This window comes from Phyllobates terribilis, unplaced genomic scaffold, assembly GCF_046119375.1.
Source record: "Phyllobates terribilis strain yellow unplaced genomic scaffold, ASM4611937v1 Scaffold_2__4_contigs__length_985480577, whole genome shotgun sequence".
NCBI classification, from domain to species: Eukaryota; Metazoa; Chordata; class Amphibia; order Anura; family Dendrobatidae; genus Phyllobates; species Phyllobates terribilis.
In genome coordinates, this window is record NW_027362762.1 from 975,280,305 (window position 1) to 975,294,599 (window position 14,295).

General features: G+C 57.7%; 1 protein-coding gene across 1 annotated transcript in view; it reads left to right on the forward strand.

Moving 5' to 3' along the window:
- Window positions 1-13,660, forward strand: part of VTCN1 (V-set domain containing T cell activation inhibitor 1) — a 195,665-nt gene extending 182,005 nt beyond the window's left edge. Inside the window, exon 6 of the mRNA XM_073670879.1 lies at window positions 12,853-13,660. The gene's annotated coding sequence lies outside the window, so the exon portion shown is untranslated. The remainder of the gene's footprint in view (window positions 1-12,852) is intronic.
- Window positions 13,661-14,295: the final 635 nt, after the last annotated feature.

Genomic DNA, 14,295 nt, shown 5'->3' on the forward strand with positions numbered 1-14,295 from the left:
ACGGCCGAGGTTCCGTCCCTTTATCCAGGCCTCCGCTCACACGGCTGAGGTCCCGTCCCTTTATCCAGGCCTCCGCTCACACGGCTGAGGTTCCGTCCCTTTATCCAGGCCTCCGCTCACACGGCTGAGGTTCCGTCCCTTTATCCAGGCCTCCGCTCACACGGCTGAGGTTCCGTCCCTTTATCCAGGCCTCCGCTCACACGGCTGAGGTCCCGTCCCTTTATCCAGGCCTCCGCTCACACGGCTGAGGTTCCGTCCCTTTATCCAGACCTCCGCTCACACGGCTGAGGTTCCGTCCCTTTATCCAGGCCTCCGCTCACACGGCTGAGGTTCCGTCCCTTTATCCAGGCCTCCGCTCACACGGCTGAGGTTCCGTCCCTTTATCCAGACCTCCGCTCACACGGCTGAGGTTCCGTCCCTTTATCCAGGCCTCCGCTCACACAGCTGAGGTTCCGTCCCTTTATCCAGGCCTCCGCTCACACGGCCGAGATTCCCTCCCTTTATCCAGGCCTCCGCTCACACGGCTGAGGTTCCGTCCCTTTATCCAGGCCTCCGCTCACACGGCTGAGGTTCCGTCCCTTTATCCAGGCCTCCGCTCACACGGCTGAGGTTCCGTCCCTTTATAAAGGCCTCCGCTCACACGGCTGAAGTTCCGTCCCTTTATCCAGGCCTCCGCTCACACGGCTGAGGTTCTGTCCCTTTATCCAGGCCTCCGCTCACACGGCTGAGGTTCCGTCCCTTTATCCAGGCCTCCGCTCACACGGCTGAGGTTCCGTCCCTTTATCCAGGGCTCAGCTCACACGGCTGAGGTTCCGTCCCTTTATCCAGGCCTCCGCTCACACGGCTGAGGTTCCCTCCCTTTATCCAGGCCTCCGCTCACACGGCTGAGGTTCCGTCCCTTTATCCAGGCCTCCGCTCACACGGCTGAGGTTCCGTCCCTTTATCCAGGCCTCCGCTCACACGGCTGAGGTTCCGTCCCTTTATCCAGGCCTCCGCTCACACGGCTGAGGTTCCCTCCCTTTATCCAGGCCTCCGCTCACACGGCTGAGGTTCCGTCCCTTTATCCAGGCCTCCGCTCACACGGCTGAGGTTCCGTCCCTTTATCCAGGCCTCCGCTCACACGGCTGAGGTTCCGTCCCTTTATCCAGGCCTCCGCTCACACGGCTGAGGTTCCGTCCCTTTATCCAGGCCTCCGCTCACACGGCTGAGGTTCCCTCCCTTTATCAAGGCCTCCGCTCACACGGCTGAGGTTCCGTCCCTTTATCCAGGCCTCCGCTCACACGGCTGAGGTTCCGTCCCTTTATCCAGGCCTCCGCTCACACGGCTGAGGTTCCGTCCCTTTATCCAGGCCTCCGCTCACATGGCTGAGGTTCCGTCCCTTTATCCAGGCCTCCGCTCACATGGCTGAGGTTCCGTCCCTTTATCCAGGCCTCCGCTCACACGGCTGAGGTTCCGTCCCTTTATCCAGGCCTCCGCTCACACGGCTGAGGTTCCGTCCCTTTATAAAGGCCTCCGCTCACACGGCTGAAGTTCCGTCCCTTTATCCAGGCCTCTGCTCACACGGCTGAGGTTCCGTCCCTTTATCCAGGCCTCCGCTCACACGGCTGAAGTCCCGTCCCTTTATCCAGGCCTCCGCTCACATGGCTGAGGTTCCGTCCCTTTATCCAGGCCTCCGCTCACACGGCCGAGATTCCCTCCCTTTATCCAGGCCTCCGCTCACACGGCTGAGGTTCCGTCCCTTTATCCAGGCCTCCGCTCACACGGCTGAGGTTCCGTCCCTTTATCCAGGCCTCCGCTCACACGGCTGAGGTCCCGTCCCTTTATCCAGGCCTCCGCTCACACGGCTGAGGTTCCGTCCCTTTATCCAGACCTCCGCTCACACGGCTGAGGTTCCGTCCCTTTATCCAGGCCTCCGCTCACACGGCTGAGGTTCCGTCCCTTTATCCAGGCCTCCGCTCACACGGCTGAGGTCCCGTCCCTTTATCCAGGCCTCCGCTCACACGGCTGAGGTCCCGTCCCTTTATCCAGGCCTCCGCTCACACGGCTGAGGTTCCGTCCCTTTATCCAGACCTCCGCTCATACGGCTGAGGTTCCGTCCCTTTATCCAGGCCTCCGCTCACACGGCTGAGGTTCCGTCCCTTTATCCAGGCCTCCGCTCACACGGCTGAGGTTCCGTCCCTTTATCCAGGCCTCCGCTCACACAGCCGAGAATCCCTCCCTTTATCCAGGCCTCCGCTCACACGACCGAGGTTCCGTCCCTTTATCCAGGCCTCCGCTCACACGGCTGAGGTCCCGTCCCTTTATCCAGGCCTCCGCTCACACGGCTGAGGTTCCGTCCCTTTATCCAGGCCTCCGCTCACACGGCTGAGGTTCCGTCCCTTTATCCAGGCCTCCGCTCACACGGCTGAGGTTCCGTCCCTTTATCCAGGCCTCCGCTCACACGGCTGAGGTCCCGTCCCTTTATCCAGGCCTCCGCTCACACGGCTGAGGTTCCGTCCCTTTATCCAGACCTCCGCTCACACGGCTGAGGTTCCGTCCCTTTATCCAGGCCTCCGCTCACACGGCTGAGGTTCCGTCCCTTTATCCAGGCCTCCGCTCACACGGCTGAGGTTCCGTCCCTTTATCCAGACCTCCGCTCACACGGCTGAGGTTCCGTCCCTTTATCCAGGCCTCCGCTCACACAGCTGAGGTTCCGTCCCTTTATCCAGGCCTCCGCTCACACGGCCGAGATTCCCTCCCTTTATCCAGGCCTCCGCTCACACGGCTGAGGTTCCGTCCCTTTATCCAGGCCTCCGCTCACACGGCTGAGGTTCCGTCCCTTTATCCAGGCCTCCGCTCACACGGCTGAGGTTCCGTCCCTTTATAAAGGCCTCCGCTCACACGGCTGAAGTTCCGTCCCTTTATCCAGGCCTCCGCTCACACGGCTGAGGTTCTGTCCCTTTATCCAGGCCTCCGCTCACACGGCTGAGGTTCCGTCCCTTTATCCAGGCCTCCGCTCACACGGCTGAGGTTCCGTCCCTTTATCCAGGGCTCAGCTCACACGGCTGAGGTTCCGTCCCTTTATCCAGGCCTCCGCTCACACGGCTGAGGTTCCCTCCCTTTATCCAGGCCTCCGCTCACACGGCTGAGGTTCCGTCCCTTTATCCAGGCCTCCGCTCACACGGCTGAGGTTCCGTCCCTTTATCCAGGCCTCCGCTCACACGGCTGAGGTTCCGTCCCTTTATCCAGGCTTCCGCTCACACGGACGAGGTTCCCTCCCTTTATCCAGGCCTCCGCTCACACGGCTGAGGTTCCGTCCCTTTATCCAGGCCTCCGCTCACACGGCTGAGGTTCCGTCCCTTTATCCAGGCCTCCGCTCACACGGCTGAGGTTCCGTCCCTTTATCCAGGCCTCCGCTCACACGGCTGAGGTTCCGTCCCTTTATCCAGGCCTCCGCTCACACGGCTGAGGTTCCGTCCCTTTATCCAGGCCTCCGCTCACACGGCTGAGGTTCCGTCCCTTTATCCAGGCCTCCGCTCACACGGCTGAGGTTCCCTCCCTTTATCAAGGCCTCCGCTCACACGGCTGAGGTTCCGTCCCTTTATCCAGGCCTCCGCTCACACGGCTGAGGTTCCGTCCCTTTATCCAGGCCTCCGCTCACACGGCTGAGGTTCCGTCCCTTTATCCAGGCCTCCGCTCACATGGCTGAGGTTCCGTCCCTTTATCCAGGCCTCCGCTCACATGGCTGAGGTTCCGTCCCTTTATCCAGGCCTCCGCTCACACGGCTGAGGTTCCGTCCCTTTATCCAGGCCTCCGCTCACACGGCTGAGGTTCCGTCCCTTTATAAAGGCCTCCGCTCACACGGCTGAAGTTCCGTCCCTTTATCCAGGCCTCTGCTCACACGGCTGAGGTTCCGTCCCTTTATCCAGGCCTCCGCTCACACTGCTGAAGTCCCGTCCCTTTATCCAGGCCTCCGCTCACATGGCTGAGGTTCCGTCCCTTTATCCAGGCCTCCGCTCACACGGCCGAGATTCCCTCCCTTTATCCAGGCCTCCGCTCACACGGCTGAGGTTCCGTCCCTTTATCCAGGCCTCCGCTCACATGGCTGAGGTCCCGTCCCTTTATCCAGGCCTCCGCTCACACGGCTGAGGTTCCGTCCCTTTATCCAGGCCTCCGCTCACACGGCTGAGGTTCCGTCCCTTTATCCAGGCCTCCGCTCACACGGCTGAGGTTCCGTCCCTTTATCCAGGCCTCCGCTCACACGCCTGAGGTTCCGTCCCTTTATCCAGGCCTCCGCTCACACGGCTGAGGTTTCGTCCCTTTATCCAGGCCTCCGCTCACACGGCTGAGGTTCCGTCCCTTTATCCAGGCCTCCGCTCACACGGCTGAGGTTCCGTCCCTTTATCCAGGCCTCCGCTCACACGGCTGAGGTCCCGTCCCTTTATCCAGGCCTCCGCTCACACGGCTGAGGTCCCGTCCCTTTATCCAGGCCTCCGCTCACACGGGTGAGGTTCCGTCCCTTTATCCAGGCCTCCGCTCACACGGCTGAGGTTCCGTCCCTTTATCCAGGCCTCCGCTCACACGGCTGAGGTTCCCTCCCTTTATCCAGGCCTCCGCTCACACGGCTGAGGTTCCGTCCCTTTATCCAGGCCTCCGCTCACACGGCTGAGGTTCCGTCCCTTTATCCAGGCCTCCGCTCACACGGCTGAGGTTCCGTCCCTTTATCCAGGCCTCCGCTCACACGGCTGAGGTTCCCTCCCTTTATCCAGGCCTCCGCTCACACGGCTGAGGTTCCCTCCCTTTATCCAGGCCTCCGCTCACACGGCCGAGGTTCCCTCCCTTTATCCAGACCTCCGCTCACACGGCTGAGGTTCCGTCCCTTTATCCAGGCCTCCACTCACACAGGTGAGGTTCCGTCCCTTTATCCAGGCCTCCGCTCACACGGCTGAGGTTCCCTCCCTTTATCCAGGCCTCCGCTCACACGGCTGAGGTTCCCTCCCTTTATCCAGGTCTCCGCTCACACGGCTGAGGTTCCGTCCCTTTATCCAGGCCTCCGCTCACACGGCTGAGGTTCCGTCCCTTTATCCAGGCCTCCGCTCACACGGCTGAGGTTCCGTCCCTTTATCCAGGCCTCCGCTCACACGGCTGAGGTTCCCTCCCTTTATCCAGGCCTCCGCTCACACGGCTGAGGTTCCCTCCCTTTATCCAGGCCTCCGCTCACACGGGTGAGGTTCCCTCCCTTTATCCAGGCCTCCGCTCACACGGCTGAGGTTCCGTCCCTTTATCCAGGCCTCCGCTCACACGGCTGAGGTTCCGTCCCTTTATCCAGGCCTCCGCTCACACGGCTGAGGTTCCGTCCCTTTATCCAGGCCTCCGCTCACACAGCTGAGGTTCCGTCCCTTTATCCAGGCCTCCGCTCACACGGCTGAGGTTCCATCCCTTTATCCAGGCCTCCGCTCACACGGCTGAGGTTCCGTCCCTTTATCCAGGCCTCCGCTCACACGGCTGAGGTTCCGTCCCTTTATCCAGGCCTCCGCTCACACGGCTGAGGTTCCGTCCCTTTATCCAGGCCTCCGCTCACACGGCTGAGGTTCCGTCCCTTTATCCAGGTCTCCGCTCACACGGCTGAGGTTCCGTCCCTTTATCCAGGCCTCCGCTCACACGGCTGAGGTTCCCTCCCTTTATCCAGGCCTCCGCTCACACGGCTGAGGTTCCGTCCCTTTATCCAGGCCTCCGCTCACACGGCTGAGGTTCCGTCCCTTTATCCAGGCCTCCGCTCACACGGCTGAGGTTCCGTCCCTTTATCCAGGCCTCCGCTCACACGGCTGAGGTTCCGTCCCTTTATCCAGGCCTCCGCTCACACGGCTGAGGTTCCGTCCCTTTATCCAGGCCTCCGCTCACACGGCTGAGGTTCCGTCCCTTTATCCAGGCCTCCGCTCACACGGCTGAGGTTCCGTCCCTTTATCCAGGCCTCCGCTCACACGGCTGAGGTTCCGTCCCTTTATCCAGGCCTCCGCTCACACAGCTGAGGTTCCGTCCCTTTATCCAGGCCTCCGCTCACACGGCTGAGGTTCCGTCCCTTTATCCAGGCCTCCGCTCACACGGCTGAGGTTCCGTCCCTTTATCCAGGCCTCCGCTCACACGGCTGAGGTTCCGTCCCTTTATCCAGGCCTCCGCTCACACGGCTGAGGTTCCGTCCCTTTATCCAGGCCTCTGCTCACACGGCTGAGGTTCCGTCCCTTTATCCAGGTCTCCGCTCACACGGCTGAGGTTCCGTCCCTTTATCCAGGTCTCCGCTCACACGGCTGAGGTTCCGTCCCTTTATCCAGGCCTCCGCTCACACGGCTGAGGTTCCGTCCCTTTATCCAGGCCTCCGCTCACACGGCTGAGGTTCCGTCCCTTTATCCAGGCCTCCGCTCACACGGCTGAGGTTCCGTCCCTTTATCCAGGCCTCCGCTCACACGGCTGAGGTTCCGTCCCTTTATCCAGGCCTCCGCTCACACGGCTGAGGTTCCGTCCCTTTATCCAGGTCTCCGCTCACACGGCTGAGGTTCCGTCCCTTTATCCAGGCCTCCGCTCACACGGCTGAGGTTCCCTCCCTTTATCCAGGCCTCCGCTCACACGGCTGAGGTTCCGTCCCTTTATCCAGGCCTCCGCTCACACGGCTGAGGTTCCGTCCCTTTATCCAGGCCTCCGCTCACACGGCTGAGGTTCTGTCCCTTTATCCAGGCCTCCGCTCACACGGCTGAGGTTCCGTCCCTTTATCCAGGCCTCCGCTCACACGGCTGAGGTTCCGTCCCTTTATCCAGGCCTCCGCTCACACGGCTGAGGTTCCCTCCCTTTATCCAGGCCTCCGCTCACACGGCTGAGGTTCTGTCCCTTTATCCAGGCCTCCGCTCACACGGCTGAGGTTCCGTCCCTTTATCCAGGCCTCCGCTCACACGGCTGAGGTTCCGTCCCTTTATCCAGGCCTCTGCTCACACGGCTGAGGTTCCGTCCCTTTATCCAGGTCTCCGCTCACACGGCTGAGGTTCCGTCCCTTTATCCAGGTCTCCGCTCACACGGCTGAGGTTCCGTCCCTTTATCCAGGCCTCCGCTCACACGGCTGAGGTTCCGTCCCTTTATCCAGGCCTCCGCTCACACGGCTGAGGTTCCGTCCCTTTATCCAGGCCTCCGCTCACACGGCTGAGGTTCCGTCCCTTTATCCAGGCCTCCGCTCACACGGCTGAGGTTCCGTCCCTTTATCCAGGCCTCCGCTCACACGGCTGAGGTTCCGTCCCTTTATCCAGGTCTCCGCTCACACGGCTGAGGTTCCGTCCCTTTATCCAGGCCTCCGCTCACACGGCTGAGGTTCCCTCCCTTTATCCAGGCCTCCGCTCACACGGCTGAGGTTCCGTCCCTTTATCCAGGCCTCCGCTCACACGGCTGAGGTTCCGTCCCTTTATCCAGGCCTCCGCTCACACGGCTGAGGTTCTGTCCCTTTATCCAGGCCTCCGCTCACACGGCTGAGGTTCCGTCCCTTTATCCAGGCCTCCGCTCACACGGCTGAGGTTCCGTCCCTTTATCCAGGCCTCCGCTCACACGGCTGAGGTTCCGTCCCTTTATCCAGGCCTCCGCTCACACGGCTGAGGTTCCGTCCCTTTGTTCCCTGCCCCACGTGGCTCATCCACTGTCGGTAATGTGCATTTTTGAGCCGTTTCCCCGGGGTTTGGCTGACAGTCAGTGCAGACCTTCACCGGTGACTTGTTATAAGTCCGGGCAATGACTGATCTCCTGCCCCTGCATCACAGCAGATCACATGTCCCCCTGTCCATCTAGCTTCTTCTTTCCTCCAGTCCAAACAGTCCGCCTCCTTTCGGTTCCTATGTCATATTTGGTTCCAATGTTTCTGATCACTAGATGGCAGCATCCATTTACACAGTCACAGCACAGTCCTATTGCACGTGTCACTTCCTTAAGCCTTATTCACATGTCAGGGTTTCCGGTACAAGTGGTGACAGTTTCCACACGTACTGGAGACATGAATGGGTCTGCGCACATGTCAGTGTGTCAGTGTGTTTCCATGGACCGTGTGTCCATGTGCAAAACACGCTAACATATCCGTTTTTTACCCGCAGCACGGGCCGCACACGTGCACAGTGATGACACAGGGATGACGTATCGGTGCCTGGGAATCAGCGGTACGGTTCATGCTGATCCCCGGTGCGGCTGCTGGAAGCAAGTCTCATCATTGTCCGTTGCTCACGCTGAGATCAGCACCATCAGAGGACAATGTTGAGAGTAGTATTCAGTGTAAAAATAAGAATAAAATAAAAAAACACATTAAACTCACTTTACACCTAATCCCCTGAAGCCCTTGTGCCCTGTAAAAAAACAAAAATAAAAAACAATGATAGTACTCACCTGTCTGACATACTGTCCCACACTGTAATCCATCTCTGCGATATTTGGTTTACAACCTGAACAGCAGCATGAGGTAACCGTCCAGTCTGCAAACCATGATACAATGAGCTGCTGCGAGCGCCGCTCCAGTGACGGGCGGTGATGTCATACAGGATATAGAGGTTACCGCCAGTCACTATAGCTCTGTTCCCAGGCTCACTTCACTGCGAGCCGGGATGATGAACTGTGCTGAACTCAATCAGATCACCACGAGCAGCACCATGAAGTTGTCTTGCGGTGCTATTGGTGATCTCACTGAGGTCACCGCAGTTCATCATCCCGACTCGCAGTGAAGTGAGCCTGGGAACACAGCTATAGTGACCGGCGATAACCTCTATAATGTCACCGCTTGAACAGCCTTGGGACGGCGAGTGCTGACACTGCTGGAATAGCGCCGACACAGGAGGTGAGGATAGGTGTTTGTATTTTATCAGCACCATACATTAAAACTGAAAAGGGGTTGTCCCAATAGTGGACACTCTGGGCCCCGTGAACGCTCTGCTCATCACGTCTCTGTCTCTTTTCTCTCTGGGCCCAGTGAAAGCTCTGCTCATCACGTCTCTGTCTCTTTTCTTTCTGGGCCCCGTGAACACTCTGTTCATCACGTCTCTGTCTCTTTTCTCTCTGAGTCCTGTGAACGCTCTGTTCATCACGTCTCTGTCTCTTTTCTCTCTGGGTCCCGTGAACGCTCTGTTCATCTGTGGCGCCCCTGCGGGTCCAGTTGCCACAGAGGTATTGCATGTCAGCCAGAGGTGTGGTACCCCACTACCCGGGACCCACCCACTCACATCCAACACCACACCACTCCATTAGGAAGTTCTAGATTGCTCCGAAGGGAGAGTGCCGGGCCGGTCGTTGCTAGGGGGAGAAGTCACAGTGGCGGTGACCCGGGGGGGGGGTTATTTACAGGGGATTTATAGTTTTTATATACAGTTTGTGACGCCACCTGTGGTATGCGGCTAAAACTGTTTGTTGTCGAACACCAAGCTATCAGGGCCGTGGAACCCTTGCCTCCATCTCCACAGGCGGAGGGTAATGGCTCCCAGAAACAAAAGGAGGACTGGTGCCAGAAACTCCATGTGGGTGCTGACTCCACTCCCCTGCACCAAAAACAAGGAGTCTACCGGGTGGTACAGGAGTACGAGAGAGTCTTTAGTAAGCACCCGCTAGACTTCGGCTGAGTAAAATTAATAGAACACCATATCCCCACGGGGAGCCACCCACCAATAAAAGAGAGACACAGGCCTGTACCCCCCGCACATTATCAGAATGCCAAGGGCATGCTAAGAGAAATGAAAGAAGCTGGGGTCATTAGAGATAGCTGTAGCCCCTGGGCAGCCCCCTTGGTTCTGGTGAAAAAGAAAGACGGCACCATGAGAATGTGCGTGGACTATAGACAAATCAACCGTATCACCCACAAAGACGCATAACCACTGCCTAGAATAGAGGAGTCTTTAGCCGCACTAAAATCAGCTAACTTCTTTTCTACTTTGGACCTTACTAGTGGGTACTAGCAGGTTCCTGTGGCAGAAGCTGACAAGGAGAAGACCGCCTTCACCACCCCGATGGGACTGAGCGAGTTCAACTGTATGCCTTTCGGGCTCTGCAACGCACCAGGGACCTTCCAGCGGCTGATGGAATGCTGTCTAGGGCACCGAAACTTCGAGACGGTCCTCCTTTACCTGGATGACGTGATCGTCTATTCGAAGACCTACGAGGACCATCTCAAACACCTGGCTGAGGTGTTCGAAGCCCTGGCAGGCTATGGCCTGAAGGTGAAACCATCGAAGTGTCACCTGCTGAAACCAAAGGTCCAGTACCTAGGGCACGTGGTAAGTGCGGAAGGGGTAGCCCCCGACCCTGACAAGGTCACGGCAATCAAGAGCTGGCCAAGCCCCTCGAACATCAAAGAGGTGAGACAGTTTCTCGGGTTGGTAGGCTACTACCGAAGATTCATCCCCGGGTTCACCAAGATGGCAGCTCCTAAGCAGGACCTCCTGATCGGACAGTCTAAGTCCAGGAGCCAAAAGCCGCCCTTCAAGTGGGATAAACCGGAAGAGGAGTCCTTCCGCCAGCTAAAGATGGCCCTCACAGGGGACGAGATCCTGGCCTACCCTGATTATGGCCAGCCTTTCATTCTCCACACATATGCCAGTAATGTGGAACTGGGAGCCGTACTGTCCCAAAACCAACAGGGCAGAGAAAGGGTGATCGCGTACTCCAGCCGGAAGCTGAGGCCCACCGAGAGGAACCCGGAGAATTACAGCTCCTTCAAGCTAGAATTCTTGGCGGTGGTGTGGGCCGTGACGGAACGCTTCAAGCATTACCTGGCCTCCGCAAAGTTCACCGTGTACACGGACAACAACCCGTTGACACACCTGGACAATGCAAGACTGGGTGCCCTAGAACAGCGGTGGATGGCCCGTCTCTCCAACTATGACTTCGTGATCAAGTACCGGGCCGGCAAAACCAATGCCAACGCTGACGCCCTATCGAGGATGCCTCACTTACCTGAAGGTGACGAAGACCCAGAAGAGCTGGAGGAGGTAGAACTCCCCGCGTTTCACCGGTATGGAGCCGCTCAATACTCCCACCGCGTGAAGGAGGAGGATCTAACAACCGTGATGATCAATCCCCTACTTCACCACAGCTGGGCCGAGACCCAAGATAGTGACCCTGCCATCCGCCTGGTGAAAGATCTGCTGACCCAGGAAGACGCCCGCATGGATCCGGATGCCCCAGAGGAAGCCAAGCAGCTATGGAAAGAGAAGAGCAAGCTGTTCCTCTACGAAGGCAAGTTGTGCAGAAGGATTGTCAACCACCAGACGCACGAGCTGACCTGGCAAGTCGTGGTCCCAAGGCGAGATGCAGCTATGGTCCTGGGGGCTTACCATGACAGAGCGGGGCACTTCGGTTGGAAGAAACTGGTGTTCCTGCTAAGAGGAAGGTTCTTTTGGGTCGGCATGAGAGGAGCTGTAGAAAAGTGGTGCAGAGACTGTGGCCCTTGTCACCTGAGGAGGAAGGACCGCACCAGCCAGAAGACACCCTTGAGGCCCATCGTCACCACGCAGCCTCTTGAGCTGGTAGCTTTGGACCACGTCAAATTGGCTCCAAGCCGGTCTGGATACATCTATGCCCTGACAATCGTGGACCACTATTCCCGTTTTCTAGTGGTGGTCCCGGTAAAGGACTTGACAGCCCAAACAGCGGCCAGAGCCTTCCAGCAATATTTCTGCCGTCCACAAGGGTATCCGGAACAGGTCCTGACAGACCAGGGTCCAGCGTTCGAGGCTGAAATCTTCCAGGAGTTCTGCAACCTCTATGGCTGTAAGAAGATTCGTACAACGCCTTACCACCCCCAAACCAACGGGATGTGTGAGAAGATGAACAATATAGTCATTGATCTCCTGAAGACGTTGCCCCTGGAGGAACGCAGCCTGTGGCCAGAAAAACTGCTGGACCTGATAGACCTATACAACAATATCCCGGTGAATGCTACAAACTGCACCCCGGCTTACCTGATGCGAGCCAGACCAGGTAAGCTGCCCGTAGACCTGGAGATGGGAGTCCTAATACCTGAGGACACCTCCCCGGATGCGGACTGGGATACGGAAAGACAACTGCAGTATAAGAAGGTACAGGAGAGTGTGGAGAAGAGCCTGGCCCAGGTGAGAGAGAGGCAAGAAAAACTCTTCAATCAACACGCCCCTGCTGGTCCCCTAGAACCTGGTGAGCAAGTCCTAAAGCGAAAAAGAAGGCTACATAAGTTGGACGACCAGTGGGAAAGGGAACCCTACACCGTACTGCAGTCTGACCACGACAACCCAAAGGTGTGCGTAATCACCAAGGACGGAGGAAACCACTAGTGTCGTCTCCAGAGACCACCTCAAAAGATGCCCCGAGCATCTCCGTAGTGCAGAAGAGGATCAGAGTGACCTTGAACCCGCAGAGGACAAGGAAGAAATGATCAGCACCGTTCTCGGAGAGTTCCCTCAGTCCTGGACTCGCATAAATGATGCCATAGTGGTACCTGTCCTGCATTTCCTGCAACCGGCACAGCAACAACCAACACCAGAGCCGGAAGGTGAAGAGGAGCAAGCGGTTCCAGAGGCAGAAGAGCCTGTACCAGCAGCCCAGGAGAGTCAACCCGCTGCTGACAGTGAGCCTGCCATGCCTGCGGTAAGCCAAAGGACCCGCAGACAGCTGCCTGCCCTACCTGTACACCCAGCTGGTAGCTGTACCCCTAACGCTAGTGGGGAAAGCCAGGTTGGTCCACCACCAGACAGTGGGCTACGTAGGTCAACCAGGAGCACAAAGGGGCAGATACCCGCTCGCTGGAAAATATAGAGTGCACTAATTGTAAATAACCATGTTGCTAAATGTTGAATTGTTTGCCAAGTTACATGCTTGTTTGGTAATTCTGTGTTTCAGTTTCTTGCAGCTACCGTAAGGACTCAAAGGTTATGGACTTTGTATAACCGGGACCTTGTATGGACTGCGTTCGGAGCCTAACCAAGGAATGAACTAAGACTGTAAAGGACTTGGGGTAGGACAGACCCCCACCTGGTTAAGGCTCCCCGTTGTATTGGTGATATGGACACCCGGTCACAGACCACACTGTGACCTTAAGAACTCAAGCTGTGCGTCGTTTGTCTATTAATGTTTTATAGTTATGCATGTTATTCTTTATTTACTGTTTAGTCCCGGAGTACTAAATTTTACTAGGGGGGAATGTGTCACCCTGGCCTGGATGCCACAAAATATATTAAAGCTGTGTCTGAGAGCAAGGGGGAGGTTCTCTAGTCAGGGGAACATTAGCATGCAGTACCTCCTGTTTCAGGCCAGTAGGGGGAGCAGGCTGCCCCTATAAAAGCTGGTACTGGGGGCAGGGTTAGGGAGAACTTGATGGCCTGTCTCAGCACTGAGACTTGTCCTGGAGCAGAGCAGGAACAGACAGTTGTACTGCACCTAAGAGGAAGTGTGGCAGGAGGAGAGCCACAAGCCAGAGACAAGAGGCGAAGAGAGCCTGTCTTGGCAGATAAAAGACTTAATCTACCAGACTTTTGTGTCTGAGGCTGGGAGGATTCCACATTCTCCAGCAGATAACCAGTTCGCAAGGGACTGTATATTCCTTGGCCTAAGAAGCCTGGAGGCCCTGCCACAACAGAAGGGACCAGCAGAGCCGTACAAGGCTGGGAGCAGAAAGGAACCCACGTCGCAGGCCATACAGGCGAGAATACACGGAAAGCTCGGAAACGTGGGCTGCTACCCTATAACGAGGAGATAGCCAGAAGGAGCACAGAAAGCACGGTAGGCCTACACCCTCACCCTGACCAGGGCCAATTTCCCCATTGCTCTCAGACATCCAGGTCCCCTCCTAGCTGGGACTGTTTATGGGTCAGTTTACCTGTTCTAGTAAAGACCCTGGACTGCAACCTGTTGTCTGTGTGCTCCTTGCTCCTCCAGCACTATTAACACTGGGACTCTCACTACCATCACTCCCACCATCCATTATACTGCCCTGGGGCCGCACTCTTCCCGTGGGGAGTCACACTACCCTAGCTGCACACCTCATCAGCCCCAGCGGTCTGCATGCAGCGGCGGTTCCTAATAACCGCAATCCACGGGTGGCGTAGTCGGACATTATCAGCAGAACGTAGCAGACTACCATTGGCCTGACCACCCTGAGCCACGGAACCGGGTCGCCACTACTACCCCCATCGTCTCCCTATTGCCTGGATCCGAGTGCCCCACGGCCCAGGGGGCGAGTCAGTTCCATCCCTTTTTATATCACTCCTTTCAATGGTCCCCTGATTTTCTTCCTCCACCCACACCCACTACATGGTTCCCCCTCACTTTGGTTCCCCCCCCCCA